Consider the following 15,245-nt stretch of genomic DNA (forward strand, 5'->3'; position numbering starts at 1 on the left):
TGTGCACTGTGGAGGTAATGATTTGGGCACTTTGACTGGGGTAGGTCTGGAAATGCTTTTAAAGGACACCTTTGAGCAATTGATGGCACTTTTTCCTCAAACTGCCTTGGTATATTCAAATATATGCCAAAGACAGAAATGGAGGTGGTCAAACCAATTTTGTCCACAAATTGAGAAGTCGAGGAAGCATGTAAACAAATCTGTTTCAGCTTACATGAGAGACCATGGAATGGGCTCCATGTACAACAATAACTTGCGTTACTACATGCAAGATATCTACAGAGGAGATGGAGTTCACTTCTCAGATGAGGGCAACAGAATTTTCCTTCTGAATTTAAGACTGTGCATTGGTACCTACTTATAAGTACCTAAATGTACCATAAACCCAAAAGCTCTTCTCAGAGCTACCCTACATCTGATCACTCACAATTATTATTTTACTGTAACATTTTTCACTAATTTTCAACAAAGTACGCTCCCTGGGGCGCTACCCGGTACGCGAACCGGGAGCTAACCTCGCGAAATTTTTAAAAAAAATGTTTTTTTTCGCACATATAAGCCTCCTCAGCCACCCTCAGAAAACCTAGGGGGTCAAAATAAGTCTACCGTGCCCCCTTCTACCCATTCTGAACATTATTTGCCCTCCATCTTGTATCTTAATTCGACCGAAACACAAAATGGTGGACTCCCGTAACGCTTAAGGTTCGCGAACCGGGGCGCTCAACAGTTCGCGTACCGGGTCGCTCCCTGGGAAGCGCACCATCAAAAAAGGTGGGAAAGTAGTTTACAGAAAAGCGACTGGAGACAATTTCACCAAATATAGATTAGCTCATACTACATACCAATCCCTACCATTTTCACAAATTTGATTGGAATTCCATTTAGCCATTTAGCCTGTAGACCTCTCTAAATACCCTGAGGTAAATTACTTCTCAAAACACATCTGAAGTGTTGGAATTGACAACCAATTAAAATGTTACTTTCATTTTCTACTTTTTTTTACCTGACATTTGATTGGTTATGTACCTGAATATATATAAAGAAAGAGAGAGAAACACAGCCATTTTGACTACTACTTCCTGAATTACATTGCAAGATCATTTTCACTCACAACTTAAACTTGTTTTTAGAAGGTGAGATATTATTTTATAAATTTGAAAACATTTTCAGATAGTTATATACTATCCCTCTGTAAGAGTTAGACATTGAGAAAGGCTTCTTTATTATAATTATGGATTGATTTAGGTTTCTGTGGTATAATTATGAATTTACTTAGGCTTCTTCACAGGCACTTTTTAATAGTACTACTTCACGCCTGAAACCATACAGTGCCCATAGATTACTTCTCTGTTATAAACTCACAAGTACCTGTCTGAACTTAAACCCAACAGTGCCCTATCACTACTGATATATTTATTTTTTATGCAAATTACAGCAATAAAATGGAAGGTGAGCAGAATGTTTCCTTCGAAATTGTTCTGGACAGCAACAATGAACAAGTTATGGAACCCATTGATGACTTAGAATTCATGGATGAATCACGGGACTATGAATTACTTCAATGTGTAGAATCTGTCGATCATTTACTCCATTATGATGACGGTCAAATGTGGGAACTTATGTTCACTCAACAAGAGGACATATCGGACAGTCAAATGCTAGACGTTCTATTAAATTTTGAAAAACAATCTGAAAAATAAAATTGTATGTAATATTAAAAAATTGTTTGAGTCTTTAATCATTTTTATATGTAATTCATAAACTAGTTAAATGTTAGAAATGTTATTAAATTTTGAAACACAATCACAATAATAAATAATTGCTTAAAAAATAAAAAAATTAAAAAATAATCAACAAAACCAACAATCAATTAACATACAGTATTTGAAAAGTCTATCATTCATTTTTCATTATAGTACGCTGCCCAGAACGCTTCCCGGTTCGCGAACCGGGCGCTACCCACGCAAAAAAACAAAAAAATTGTATTTATTTTTTGCCCCGCGGGGCCCTTTTAAAGCCTCCACATTAAACCTAGGGGGTCAGGGAGGATATACTATGCCCCCTTATGGTCATTTCCCCCTTTGTTTTGGCCTCCTCTTGTCTCTCAATCCTACCGAGAGACAAGATGGCGGCCGCTCCGGACTGTTTAGAATGTTGACAGACACCGGAGAGCCAATCAGCTTCGCTACGCGAAGTTCCGGTACGCGTAAAGTCCGCGAACCGGAGCGCTGCCCGGTCCGCTGTTACAGATATATATCTTTTTTTGAACATTAATTTCTCAAAATCCACTGAAGCACATATATTGAGACCTAGCAAAGGCACATCGGGCTACCAGTCCCTACAATTTTGCCAAGTTTCGTGCAAATCCATTCAGCCGTTCGGGCTAAAAGTGAGGCCAACCGCCCTATGGAAAACTCAATGTTAAAAACACGTTTTGGGACCCCCCTTTTTTCTCGGCCCCCCCTTGACGAACCCCCCCCAAATTTCCAGGGGCTGCTCAGAAACAAAATGTTCCATTTTCCAGAAAATTTCAGCCAATTCCGTCCACAAACGCCAAAGTTATTAGACATAGAATTTTCAAAAATCCCATAGGGAAAAAATCCTAACTATATATACCTACTGGCGACCGCTGTGTGTAGACGTAGGAATCAGTGAGTGCGTATGTAGTAACTAGTATTGGTGTGTCAATGGTTTCAAAAATTATATTCTGTATTTAACACTGGGTGAAACAGAGGTTATATTAAAATGTGAGGAGATGCATTGTATTGTCATATGAATGATATCATCAGTGATGTGGTCATTGATGTCAAATGAGATGTCATCAGTGATGTCATCAGTGATGTCATTTGAGATGTCATCAGTGATGTCATCAGTGATGTCACTGACCATGTCATGAATGATGTAATATGTGACATCATCAGCAGTGGATTGCAGGTGCGCGATATATAGTTAGTGCAACTAACTATATATGTAATTTCAATGGTTTTGTGTGAGTAAAATAAGGTTTTTTAAATGCTAATTCCTAACTATATATGGTCTATAACCTATGGTTTTTTCAGTGAATTTTCAAGGTTTTGTAAATGCTAATTCCTAACTATATATGGTCTATAACCTATGGTTTTTTCAGTGAATTTCAATGGTTTTTTAATAGCAAATATCATAAGCTGTCGAATGTCAAGTACGTGGTAAGTGAAAACATTTTCGTGTTTATGCACACTGATCTGCTTTGAATGGTGCCCCCCCCCCCTCATTTCTATTAGGAGTACTCTCTCTTTGCAGATAGTGAAAGGTAGTTAACGCAGGCCTTTGCCCCCGTTGTAATCCGTCGTGCCTGCTTCTCTCTCCATTTGATTGATTGTTATCCAAGTATTTACTGTTTTAGAATTAGTTCTCTTTGGTTCATTCTCTATTTACAAACAAACACAGAGTCGCAATACTCTGTTTAGTCTTTGCAGATAACGAAAAATCGTGTAAAAAAAAAGAAAAGGAATCGAGCAAAATCAGTAGGCCACTAATGGGATCTCTTTTTGACCTCGCTAAAATAGAAACATTAGGAACAACCCCTCATGACAAATACAAAACTAGTGAGATGAACTGAACTCCACACAATGATGGCTGCAAAACAGCTCGGCTCCGCCACCCACCCCGCCCAAAATAACGATAAAGAGCGGCTGCCATGATTGGTTGCGGAATGGCCACGACGGAGCTACGAAATGATGCTGCTCTCATGCTAACCCCAGCTTCAGTCTGAAACATCCAGAAACACTGTAGACTACCAATTCGATCAGTTCCGGTAGCGCCCCAATGTAACCCGGTAGAGAAGAACTAGCCCTCCCCTCTTTCACTGATGGTTCTTGTTGCCTGTCCCTTCTGTTCTCATTTAACAGAACTATTTAGCCTGCTGAAAGGGGTTGTGTTCCGACCGCTGGTTGGTGGAGACATTTTGACTATATTCTGGACCTGCGTTGTCGCGTAATGCGTCATATGACGCGCCGCGTTAGCGCATCCGGAAGTCATCCGGGGCGCGCAGCGCGTAACGTAAGCATAACAAGTCATGTGACTTGTTAATAAAACTTTTCATTGGTTCATTTTACTTTTCTTATTGTAATGATGAAAGGCTTGCTCATATGACCTAAAAATTACGCTTTTCATTACTTCCGAACATTATTTTTTCTTAAATATATGTTATAATGTTCCAGGCTAATGTACTTTCCCGGAAATTTTACAACTGTCCTGCAAGTAAAATATATTCTTTTTTCGAGAAAAAGAGCGTTTCTTCGTCCCATGATGGAGCCGTTGAGCAAAAGAGGGTCGACCTGCTGTCTTAGTCGCCGATACGCCTGAATATGAGATTCTTATCGATCACTTTATGTTGCAGGAATAGAAAACACAACAGCCCTTGACCATTTATCTTTACTGCGTTCCTTCGTATTATACCTTTTACCCTTCATGTAATTGGTCTGCTTTATTTCACTTGCCTTTTAATGATTCTAAAACAGTGACTATTATTACAAACTTTACCAATGTATATACTACTACCATGTTTTCTTTTAAAAACCTTTATTGTGAAAATTTCATTATACAAATACGAGCCTATAACCACGTGGGCCGGCCACGGAGCAAACTGTAATCGTATGTGATGAGTAGACATTTACACTGTAGAGGAACGTAACGGGCGGGCCATTAGGTTGCAAGAACTAAGGTGTCTAACAGTTATGGAATCGGTGGACGTACATTTTATAATTAAAATACGACAGGGCCAGTTACAATAAAATTATCTAGATATACATTTGCGGGCAAGTACCATGGGTGACGTTAATTCGAACTTTCAACAGTACAGTAATCAATAACACATCAGAACTTAATATCAATAGGGATGTCGAAATATTCAATCAATTCTCGTCCCCGCCCGCCATGTGCTTCAAAACTGCATACGTATCTCGTGATTTCAAGGTTCTGCAACCAGTACACAACAAGGAGTTACGAGTCCCATTTATTCCGGCGCCATTTTGGGCGAGGACGGGCAGGTCCAGGATATAGTCAAAATGTCTCTACCAACCATCGACTATGATGATGTTCATATGCTGTATTTATTAGAGTAACACTCATCTGCCCACATGAAATTAATTTACCACAATCTAAACATGTCATTTTAATCTTTCCAAAGTTCTTCTAAATATTTGGGACCGTTTCCCTTGCCTCTGAAGCTCTCAGTGCCACTTCTTTGATGAATGTACTAGCAGGTCAGGGGTTCTCCTCCAAATCTCTCTTTTATGCAGCACTATAATTAATTGGTGCCACCTCTCCATATGACGATGCATGGTATAGTTACCACAACTATATATTTTTTCGTTTCCTCTGGAGAGTTCATCGTGGCAGATGAAGCGTGTAACATACCGGGCATTTACCTTTTTTTGCATGTACAGGAAAGGAAAAAAAAATCGAGCGTTCGAGTTCTTAGGTGTCCCAGGGCCATTTTAGTGGACCAGGCCCAAATCCAAAGAACAGCTATCTCACAGGCTAATGGGGCGACCCACGCCGAGTTTCAGCATTGTAGGATGACCACACAAGTACAGCAACTTGCTAGACATCACCTCGGTGCCATCCGGATCTCGGCGCCCCACTGCAGATGAAGTGCCTCTCAACTATGAAACCACCAGAAAACGCTTGAGTCAGCTTTGTGTGAAGCCGCCATTTTGATTCAATCAATAGCGTCCCCCTGCACACATTCAGGGACCTGGTCGTGTCTTCAGGTCAAACGAATTTGGGACAAGATGCAGAAAGGAAAAGGAAAAAAGTTCCGCCGGACCCCGGGAGGTGGCCGCCTATGTCATGGGCGATCTTAGGCCACACCAGGGCAATAGTGAAGCTGCAGCAGGTGCAAATAAGCTTCAGACAGTGTTACAAGCGCTGCTCAGAACTCTCAACTATGACACCACCTCGGTGCCATCCGGATCTTGGCGCCTTGTGCTGGTTCCGGCCTATTCACACATCGGTCCGCTACTGACGCCACCTCACAGGCCAACGGGGCACCCCACGCCGACTTTCGGCGCAGCATTGTAGGATGGCCACACCAGTGCGGCAAATTGCTGGACACCACCTCGGTGCCATCCAGATCTCGGCGCGTTGTGCTGCCTTCGGCCTATTCGCCACAAGTGCGCACGCAACTCAGCTGCATAGCGAGTGAAACACCAAGGGGCTCCCCACTGCAGCCGAGGAACCTCCATCTTGGGGGCGACGCACAGCATCACATTGCTTTCCAATGCAGTCAGATCCTCAAACAGCCCCCACTGACTGACGCGAACTCACAGGCCAACGGGGCGCCCCACGCCGACTTTCGGCGCAGCATTGTAGGATGGCCACACCAGTGCGGCAAGTTGCTGGACACCACCTCGGTGCCATCCGGATCTTGGCGCGTTGTGCTGCCTTTGGCCCCATTCGCACATCAGTCCGCTACTGACGCCATCTCACAGGCTAATGGGGCGCCCCACGCCGACTTTCAGCATTGTAGGATGACCACACCAGTACAGCAACTTGCTAGACATCACCTCGGTGCCATCCGGATCTCGGCGCCCCACTGCAGATGAAGTGCCTCTCAACTATGAAACCACCACTGTGACATCCGGATCTTGGCGCGTTGTGCTGCCTTCGGCCTATTCGCACATCGGTCCGCTACTGACGCCATCTCACAGGCTAATGGGGCGACCCACGCCGAGTTTCAGCATTGTAGGATGACCACACCAACTTGCTAGACATCACCTCGGTGCCATCCGAATCTTGGCATCTCAACGCCTAGTGGTATCTTCCATACAGAAAATATTGTTACGCTACCTTTGGCCCCATTCGCACATCAGTCCGCAACTTAGACATCACCTCGGTGCCATCCGGATCTTGGCATCTCAGCGCCTTGTGGTGTCTTCTCGTCAGAAAATATTGTTGCGCTGCCTTTGGCCCCATTCGCACATCAGTCCGCTACTGACACCATCTCACAGGCCAACAGGGCGCCCCACGCCGACTTTCAGCATTGTAGGATGGCCACACCAGTGCGGCAACTTACTAGACACCACCTCGGTGCCATCCGGATCTTGGCGCGTTGTGCTGCCTTCGGCCTATTCGCACATCGGTCCGCTACTGACGCAAACTCACAGGCCAACGGGGCGCCCCACGCCGACTTTCAACATTGTAGGATGGCCACACCAGTGCTGCAACTTGCTGGACACCACCTCGGTGCCATCCGGATCTTGGCGCGTTGTGCTGCCTTCGGCCTATTCGCACATCGGTCCGCTACTGACGCCGCCTCACGTGCCAACGTATTTTCTCCGCATTTTATACCCTATGCCGCATAACAGGTCATGTGACTTGTTTATAAAACTTTTCATTGGTTCATTTTACTTTTGGTTTCCTAATGATGGAAGGCTTGATCATATGACCTAAAAACAACACTTTTCATTGGATGAAAACTTTTTTTTTTTCCAAACGATGAAAGCCCCACCTTGTTTCTGGATGTTTCAGACTGAAGCTGGCGTCAGCATGAGAGCACCACCATCTCGTAGCTCCGTCGTAGTCATTCCGCGAGCAATCATGGCAGCCGCTCCCCACCAGAAGCCTGCAGGAGTCGGGGCCCCCAAAACTTTTGATGAATTCTCAAGGCGGAGGGGACGCTTTCGAGAATGGGGTCCAAGACCTAGCAGACAAGCGTCCGATTTCCAAGGTGTCCCAGGGCCATTTCAGTGGACCAGGCCCAAAAAGGAAAGAGCCTGCCGCCATTTTGAGAGTCCTGTGACAGCCGCCTATCGCTGCACCGCAAGAGTGGGCGCAACTCAGCTGAATTGCGGCTTTTGACACAGTGGACCAAAAACGGACGGAATGGCAACTGAAACGGTAAAGGGGCGCCCCACTACAACAGATGACACTCCACCTGGAGAGGCCCGTTCACGCCGCCTCCCCCGGGGCGCCCCACGCCGTTATTCGGAGCAGCATTGTAGGATACCAAAACCAGTGCGGCAACTTACTGGACATCACCTTGGTGCCATCGTTCTGCTGCCTTGGAACTATTCGCACAACAGTTTGCTACTGAAGACCCACCCCCCGCGACGCCCCACGCCGTTATTTGCTGGGTGGCAACTTACTAGACATCACTTTCGTGTCATCTAGATTTCAGCGCGTTCTGCTGCCTTGGAACTATTCGCACAACAGTTTGCTACTGATGACCCGCCCCACGCCGGAAATCTGGACGTTGTGCTGCGTTGGGACTATTCGCACAGCCGACCGCTACTTCGTTGTTTTTCCCTAAAAATGTTTATATGTTATTACTATTTTTGTTTTCTTGTATATATTTATAAATTATTAAAGTTTTATAATCTTACTACTTTGTCGGAGTGCTATATATTTTTAATGTGACACATAATTGTAAAAACTTTGATGTACAAAGAGTCATCCCTGGAATCTTCCGCTTCACGCTCGGTCCCCTCCCCAATCACAATACAGGATGGTTTTCAGATAATAGCAACGCTTCTGCTGTGACGGATCTCATCGAGTGTGGGCCTTGATCTACTATAACTCCTTTGAAGAGGGGTGAATCTTTACAGCTGTGGCCATAAACTACATCTGCAGGGCTAGCTGATACCCTAGGACCAGCCTGGACAATCGGACACAGAGGAAAAGGAGTGTCAGAGGGTGCAGTAGTGAATAGGGCGAAAGGGAGGTGTCGGGCGGGCACAGGGTGTGATTCTCAGGAAAGAGCAGCGAAGATGGGGGGAGGTTTATTACCCATGCATAAGACAGAGAGCGGGGGTGACCACTGCCTGGGGGAGATGCTTGCGAGGGTGGGGAGCCATGCTAAGGATCGACAGCGTGCACAGAGTGGGTCTGGTCAAGGCATCTAAAATGGCTGCCGTGCACGACAAAAGTGTGGCATTTGAAAAAAGACAAGATGGCGCAGACAATGTTTTTCAACACTTCCTGATTTCCTTCGAATCGAACGTTAACAGACGTTGGGGCATATTACCAAAGTTAAGCGATATTTATCCCTAACGATGCATTGCAAAGATTTTTTTACCGTCAGAAATTATCGCAGATAAACCTTGCTATTATCAAAGTTTATCGCAAATACGATAAAAACCGACCGCAATGCATTAATATCGCTGAAAACTCAGCGATATTCATGCATTACCGAGCTAATCCTCTTAGCCATGTTATCCACCTCCCATAGGATAACATGGCTAAGAACTGCTCAGGGCAGCTGTTACTTTTTGGAGATATTCGCGCTTATCTCGAATATTTCCAAAAGTTGATAATAGGAGATAGCGATGTTAGCGACTGTTTCCAGTCGCTAACATCTTGGCATGCCCACTTTGCATGTCATTAGTGATAAATATCACTCACATGCAAAGTGGGGCCCAAGATGGTCGCTATCTCCTACTAGCCGTCGCTAACTGGTGTTAGCAACAGCTAGGTAATACAGATATAATTTTATCTCCGCGAAGCGGAGCGCTGTTACAGATATATATCTTGTTTTTGAACGTTAATTTCTCAAAATGCACTGAAGCACATATATTGAGACCTAGCAAAGGCACATCGGGCTACCAGTCCCTAATATTTTACCAAGTTTCGTGCAAATCCATTCAGCCGTTCGATTATTATTATTATTTATTTTTTTTGCCCCGCGGGGCCCTTTTAAAACCTCCACATCAAACCTAGGGGATCAGCGAGGATCTACTATGCCCCCTTATGGTCATTTGCCCCTTCGCTTTGGCCTCCTCTTGTCTCTCGATCCTACCGAGAGACAAGATGGCGGCCGCTACGGACTGTTTGGAATGTTTACAGACACCGGAGAGCCAATCAGCTTCGCTTCGCAAAGCTCCGTAACGCGAAAAGTACGCGAAGCGGTGCGCTGTTACAGATATATATCTTTTTTTGAACGTTAATTTCTCAAAATCCACTGAAGCACATATATTGAGACCTAGCAAAGGCACATCGGGCTACCAGTCCCTACAATTTTGCCAAGTTTCGTGCAAATCCATTCAGCCGTAAGATTATTATTATAATTTTTTTTTTTTGCCCCGCGGGGCCCTTTTAAAACCTCCACATCAAACCTAGGGGGTCAGCGAGGATCTACTATTCCCCCTTATGGTCATTTACCCCTTCGCTTTGGCCTCCTCTTGTCTCTCGATCCTACCGAGAGACAAGATGGCGGCCACTACGGACTGTTTGCGGCCACTACGGACTGTTTGGAATGTTGACAGACGCCGGAGAACCAATCAGCTTCGCTTCACAAAGCTCCGTTGCGCGAAAAGTACGCGTCCTAGGCCGCTGCCCGGTCCGCGCTTACAGATATATATCTTTTTTTAAACGTTAATTTCTCAAAATCCACTGGAGCACATATATTGAGACCTACAAAAGGCACATCGGGCTACCAGTCCCTACAATTTTGCCAAGTTTCGTGCAAATCCATTCAGCCGTTCGGTCTAAAAGTGAGGCCAACCGCCCTATGGAAATTAACATGGGAAAAACGCGTTTTGGGACCCCCCTTTTTTCTCGGCCCCCCCTTGACGAACCCCCCCCAAATTTTCAAAGGCTGCTCAGAAACAAAATGTGCCATTTTCCTGAAAATTTCAGGCAATTCCGTCCACAAACGGCAAAGTTATTAGACATAGAATTTTCAAAAATCCCATAGAGAAAAAATCCTAACTATATATACCTACTGGCGACCGCCAGTAGGTAATATATATATATATATATATATATATATATATATATATATACTCGATTTTCGCCTGAACTCCCGTGCCACTCCTGGATTTCGGCAAAGGATTCACAGCACCACGTCCAGAAGGTATTTCAAAAAGTGCTTTTATTTAAATCATAGTGCAAAATACAAACGGTAGAGGACGGTAGAGGACAGTCTACGCATTTCGTCTTTCAGCCTTCTACTGGTCCATAGAGTCGCGGAGCGTAGAGTGTATCTTTTAAAGTGCTCAGTGCAATTTACCCACAATCCTTTCTATTAGAAAACAGACTAGACTTAATGTCAATCCTGATTAAAAGTTGGTAAATGTTACAGTCTACCTTTCTTAATTAAGATATTCATTTTTAAATTCATTAATTAGTATAAAAAGTGTGAGTTTTAATGGAAACAAAATATATATGTTTGTGAGCATCATGGGTATTTATTTGTGCCCTGCAATACACTTTCATTATCCATTGTGATTTTCCTGATTCTATGCATGAAGTGATATTATTTTTCACACATATATAATGACTATCAGTTAGGTTCATTATTGTACACAGGGTGATTGGTACATGAACCATTTGATGTAAAGTACATTTATAGCCTTGTTTGGAAAACCAATATGCTGTTTCATTTCTTTGATGTTTTTTTCCAAATTATATCTAGAGAGCGGTTGAAAGAGATGTTTGGTCAGCTGTTGATAAAGTGACTATTGCATTTATTATAAAATTCATTATTCACAACAATAAATAGTAAAGTACATATTACTCTCTAGACCCCTACAGGATATCGGTTTTCAATCCATGTTACAAGAGTACCTCTAAGAGTCATAACATGTACCATAAAAGAGTCAATCAAGTGTCTAAAATCAGTAATAAACGATAGTCATTTCACAGTGTTCATAAAAAAAGGGGCAGTGTCACCTTCACTCATTTTCCTACTTATTAAGTTGTTTAGCAGCAAATAGATCAATATCTCATGAGGTATATCAAAGTTGATCTTCCTACGTGAGTGCGTTTTTTAAATAATTTCTCATGCAGGGTCCAGACATCAAGTTTTTGGGGATTTTGGCAACCTTCACTGGTAGTAATGAGGATAAGTATTTTTCTTTATTTTCCTTTTCCTTTCTTTCCCTCTCTTTTCTCCTTTTTTCAATTCTCTATTTCTACTATTATAGATGGATGTGCAATTCTGCATCTAGATTATGGCCAAACGGGTCTTCGGTGCCAATCGCTAGGATTAGTCTTGATTCAGCTTGACGTAGAGTGAGGGTTCTATCTCCACCTCTCTCATTTTGTTTCACAATCTTAATCCCAGAGTACTTTAGATTCTTACAATCACTTGAATGGAAGTTGTGAAAGTGCTTAGCCATAGGGTAAGTGAAGTCTTTATTTTTGATGGCTCGAAAATGTTGTAGGATGCTCAATTTTACATTTTGATTGTGCTTCTTACATATTGTTTTCTTCATGGACACTAACAGGTATACCACAAATTTCAATTCACATGTTATTTGATCCTCAATTTTTTCAGTTTGGCCCTTTTGGAGTCGATATGATATCACATTTTGACCATGTTCAAACACTCTGTACTTGGAGCATTTCCAGAACCCTGGAGTATTCAGCCAAGATGATATAGTTGGTCTTTTCAGTTGTAGGTGACTCTGTATTAGAATGTCCCCCAGGGATGCAGTTTTCCTATAAGTGATCTTGGGTTGGGGAGACAGTATCCATTGAAGTGTTACATCTAGCATTAGTATGCCCCAGTTCTTACGGATGATGTTTTTTAATTCTCTACTTTGATTGTTAAAATCAATGATTAGTCGAGTTGTATCGTCTTTCCTCCATCTTTCTGGATTTTCTCTGTTGGATCATAAAACGATCAGCTCTTGCTTTCATGGTGGCTCTAGTTTTTGCAGTTTCAATTACACCAAGGTGATATTCTCGTTCTAAGAAACGGTCACTCATTTGGAAATTCAGATCTGATGTATCAGAGCAGTTTCTGTTTGCTCGCAACATTTCCCTATAGGGTATGCTCCATTTTATATTTTACGGGTGCCCACTATTGGCATGCAAGATACTGTTGCATGAAGTGGGTTTTCTATGCATTTCAGAGCATATCCTCTGACCTTGAATGAAAACTTCTACATCTACATCTAAGAAGATGCTATTTGAGGCACTTGTAGTAGATGTGAAGGATAGATTGTATTTGTTTCCATTGAGTGAACTTATGAAGTCCTGAAGTTCAGTGTGGTCACATATATACATATATATATATATATATAAATATAAATCCTCTGTTGGCACTCGGAGCTGTGTCCAGCTTACTTTCTTTGGAGGTGAGCGTTTGGTTAGGATTTATAGTACCGGGTTGCTGATAACGGTACACGGACACACCCTCTCGATTTGGTGCTCCGCGTTCAAAAGGCAAAACTGTGGTAAAGTACAAGGAGTGCATAACGCGGCGCCCCCCCAAGCAAAATTCTTTGCCACCAGGCGGTTATTTCAGCAAGGGGAGAGAGTAGGTGGTATTGTACTGCCTGATAAGAGTGCTAACGGAGGTTTAAGCTGGAAAATCAAACCTGGGAGTGATATGGAGGCACACAGTCCAGCGGCATGAATTTGGGACACCACCTGGTGTTTTGGTTTACCCCATCACTGTATGCGGCACCACGATGGACTCCAGTTCCCACCATGCACCACTCCATGAGTCACAAGTATCCACCCAAGCACCTGCATTAAGGAGGAGGAGCCGAGAGACTGCTACTTAGGGGGCAGTCTCTGTGTCCAGGACTTACTAACCAGCCTGTGAAGCCGGCACTGATGACGGCCATTTCCGGCTAGAAACGCGTCTGCTATAGCGTTTCACGGACTGCGAGGACAAAGCTGTGTTTGCTTAAATAAATCCTCTGTTGGCACTCAGAGCTGTGTCCAGCTTACTTTCTTTGGAGGTGAGCGTTTGGTTCAGATTTATAGTACCGGGTTGCTGATACCTGTACACGGACACACCCTCTCGATTTGGTGCTCCGCGTTCAAAAGGCAAAACTGTGGTAAAGTACGAGGAGTGCATAACGCGGCGCCCCCCCCAAGCAAAAGTCATTGCCACCAGGCGGTTATTTCAGCAAGGGGAGAGAGTAGGTGGTATTGTACTGCCTGATAAGAGTGCTAACGGAGGTTTAAGCTGGAAAATCAAACCTGGGAGTGATATGGAGGCACACAGTCCAGCGCCATGAATTTGGGACACCACCTGGTGTTTTGGTTTACCCCATCACTGTATGCGGCACCACGATGGACTCCAGTTCCCACCATGCACCACTCCATGAGTCACAAGTATCCACCCAAGTACCTGCATTAAGGAGGAGGAGCCGAGAGACTGCTACTTAGGGGGCAGTCTCTGTGTCCAGGACTTACTAACCAGCCTGTGAAGCCGGCACTGATGACGGCCATTTCCGGCTAGAAACGCGTCTGCCATAGCGTTTCACGGACTGCGAGGACAAAGCTGTGTTTGCTTAAATAAATCCTCTGTTGGCACTCGGAGCTGTGTCCAGCTTACTTTCTTTGGAGGTGAGCGTTTGGTTCGGATATATATATATATATATTCACTGAAAAAACCATAGGTTATAGACCATATATAGTTAGGAATTAGCATTTAGAAAACCTTATTTTACTCACACAAAACCATTGAAATTCCATATATAGTTAGTTGCACTAACTATATATCGCGCACCCGCAATCCACTGCTGATGATGTCACATATTACATCATTCATGACATGGTCAGTGACATCACTGATGACATCTCAAATGACATCACTGATGACATCACTGATGACATCTCATTTGACATTACTGATCACATCACTGATGACATCATTCATGTGATGATACAATGAACCTCTTCAGACTCTAATATAACCTTAGATACACTCAGTGTAAACAGACACTCACAGACTGTCACTCATCCATGGAGTTACTCACACACCTAGTCAGTCTTGCAAAGAATCAATCACACCTCGATTTCCTCAACTATATAGTTATACACACCTTACTTATTGGAACATATAATAACACATATTTACTCTGTTATACAATCCCTGATACAAGTTCACAATAATCCATACAGCCACTCACACATTCACTGGCTCTTATGCACAGTTATTTATATATGTCAACTATCACATGTACTGTGTTTTACATATGTACTTACTTTGACATGTAGCACTGAGATATCCATTCACTCACCAATACACTCATGCACACAGTCAACCGCCCATACAGATGTTTCCACATGCACTTTTGAACCCATACATCTAGTGAATCAACTGCTCACACATCTATGCACAGAGTCATACACCTCCCAGACACCCACACACACACTCAGTCTCCCATACAAATACTTGGGCAACTAATCAATAACCCATATAGTTAGTCATATAGCTAATGATCAACACATGCATCAGATTACAAAACAACAGACACAATGATGCACAATTTAAAACAGTTTAGTCACTAACCCATGCA

This window comes from Lissotriton helveticus, chromosome 1_1, assembly GCF_964261635.1.
Source record: "Lissotriton helveticus chromosome 1_1, aLisHel1.1, whole genome shotgun sequence".
Lineage (NCBI taxonomy): Eukaryota > Metazoa > Chordata > Amphibia > Caudata > Salamandridae > Lissotriton > Lissotriton helveticus.